We start from the raw sequence: 3030 nt of genomic DNA, 5'->3' as shown, positions 1-3030 counted from the left end.
ATACATAGCCTGTCAGTCTGCTAATAAAATACTAATAAGCATTGTATTTTTATTTTTAGATAGAAAATACATGAAAATGGAAATGTTCATTTTTTTCTGTGTGCCATGATGGATTATGTTGTACATCCCTTGGGATGAGCACACACTACCTTGGAGGCCCTAGTATCAACCATCAATCATGCTGCTTTATAATCCTATTGCTATTCTGACTCTCAGATGAAAGCAACTCGCACATCTCCTACAGCATTCTGCCCATGTCCTAAGCTGTGGCTCATCCACTGTAGATTATCCATCAATATGGGCTCACCCTTCTGACATCTTCCAGAAATTTGTCAAATATCTGGTCTTCTGAAAACCTCTCCCATTTTCAGTGAATTTACAAATTTACTATCTTTATTACTTCTTTACTTATTATTCAAGGGACTTTGCAAGAAGGGGAATATAAATATGTGCTGTCTGTCATGTTGAACCTGAACTCTATCAACTATTTCCATTTTCACATTTCAAAGTATATTGTTGTTGTTGTTATATGCCATCGAGTCGGCCCCGACTCATAACGACCCCTCCTTGGGTTTCTGAGGCAATATTACTACTGAAGTAGATTGCCCAATCTTCCTTCTGAGGAGTGGCTGGTGGGTTTGAACCACCAGCCTCTTGGTTATCAGTCAAATGCCTTAGGCACTACGCTACCAGAGCTCCTTTTCAAAGTATAGCACAGCATTTTTTATACTATAGGCTTCTGCAGTCTATCCAAAGGGAAAATCATTTTTGTATCAATTAATATTGATAATAGTGTCTCAAGTACAGTAGCACTAACAACCCTGAACACAACTGATAGGTCAAATCCCCAAACTGTGGTATTTTTGATGCTAAATAGATTATAAACTCTGAATTCAAGTAGTATTAAGACAAACACATGGTATTAGGGGATTCTGTTGGACATAAATAAGTTTATAATGCTGCGTTCCAAATTAAGATATAATATTAATGATTTAGTCTGGTGATAGTCTGCTCTCTCAGTTGTAGCCCCATAATGACAAGCTTCCTTTTTAATGTTCAGGGCCTGCTGGGCCAGTAGTACTTTTAACAAAATACATTTGCTTTAGGCTTTCTGACATGGCTTCACACTGAGATAAACACAATTAACAAGATCTATTTAAATACTGGCTCTTTGGTACTTGTTTATTAATAGAATTTTAAGATTCTTTTTTTATTTTATTTTTTTTTTCAATCAGAGTTGTCATTTGCTGTGTGTGTTTTACTTTAACACCGGGATATTATCTGTTTGGTATGTTGCTTAATGGCAACAAGATTATATCTACCCTCATAATATGACAACATGATCATCATTCCTAGGCTTTTTACACTGGGGCAATTATGGAGAAATAATCTTAGTTACAATAGGCTTTGAAGAGCAACGAATTAGTAAATAAATTTAACATTCAAACAAATTAGTTCTTTTTGCTCTTGTTTCAAAAATAGGAGTGCTGCCAAATGGTTACGTGCTCTCAAGTACTAAGCAAAAGGTTGACAGTTCAAACCAACCTAGGAGCCCCATGGGATAAAGGCCTGGGAACCTGCTTCCAGAGGTCACCACCTTGACAATCCTTTAGAATCCAGTTCTGTTGCACACATGGTGTTGTCAAGTATTAGAATCAACTCAATGGCAATAGGTTACAGGGTTTTCCACTTTGATTTCTAACCAAGTCGTCAGTCATCATCATTGACTCCACTATATGTAGAACACTGTATAATCTAAAATAGAAGTGATGTGAGATAGTGGGGGGAAAAACATGCGTTTTAAAGAGAATTGAATCTCAGCTCCACCACTTAGAAGCTTGGTGACTTTGGGTGAGGCTTAATTACTATGAGTTTGGGTTTTCTTATCTGTAAAATGGGAATAAAAACTATCCCAGGATTGTTCTGATCATTAAATGAGATAACATATATAAGTGATAAAGTTTCTGGCACATTGTAGATATTCATTATATTTTAATTTTTATCTTCTACTTACTTTAAGAAATATACTGATTTATCCAGATAATATATTTTTGTGCCATACTACCCAGAAGTTGGGCAGTTCAAACCCACCAGCTGCTCCATGGAAGGAAGGTAGGGTAATCAACTTCCGTAAAGACATACTACCACCTTGGAAACCCAATGGGGGTCATTGTGAGTCAGAATCAACTCGATGGCAGTGGGTAACCACCATGTGGGATTTACAAGAACTCAGGCCAGTGTTATACCTATTGTTTCAAATTTTAAAGTTTGGAAACTTGAGATTCCTAGAAATCATCTGGAAAAAATTTTACAATTCATTTTCTTGGGAGCCAGAGAAAAAGATATTGTAATAAAATATCATCAAGAAAAACATAGTAGTTGCATTCTGAGAAAACCCAGAAAATGAAAATGTCAAATCGTCAGAAGGAGTCAATCAGAGAAAGATATTTGAATATACAAATTCCGTAGCCCCATCCCAAACAAATTGAAATAGCATCTTGGAAAATATGAACGGATGTGTATTTTTAAAATTCTCAGATGATTTTGATGATTAGGTTGTTTGAAAGCCACTGAAGGAAGGAATGTAAAAGTTAAATTCTCTATTCTGTAGCTTTCTATCATATCAGATTGCTAGACTGCTACACATTTAGGTAATGCTACTATAGTTCCCTCATAGAAAGTCCTCAATAAATATAAAGTTTCATATTTTCCTCCACTCTTCTTCATGGTCACTATTGAAAAGCATATCAATTTTGAAATTTACCCAAGATAATACTTTGTTAATTAATATTTATTATATAAAGGATCACACCAGTACTTTATCTCAAAGATGAGGACTTAGATTGAGAATTTGTCTGATATTCTGTTTTGTTCATTTTTAAAAAAAAAAAAAATTAATTTTACTTTTGGTGAAAATATACACAGTAAAACCTGCCTGCATACACAGTTTTAGGCAAAGTTATCAATGACATTGGTTATATTCTTCACATTTGTCAACATATGTATTATTTCTGTGCTAGTTTCAATGCA

This window comes from Orycteropus afer, unplaced genomic scaffold, assembly GCF_000298275.1.
Source record: "Orycteropus afer afer isolate SDZICR_OR568_19922 unplaced genomic scaffold, OryAfe1.0 scaffold00337, whole genome shotgun sequence".
Classification (NCBI taxonomy): Eukaryota; Metazoa; Chordata; class Mammalia; order Tubulidentata; family Orycteropodidae; genus Orycteropus; species Orycteropus afer.
Note: the sequence above shows the minus strand (reverse complement) of the source record.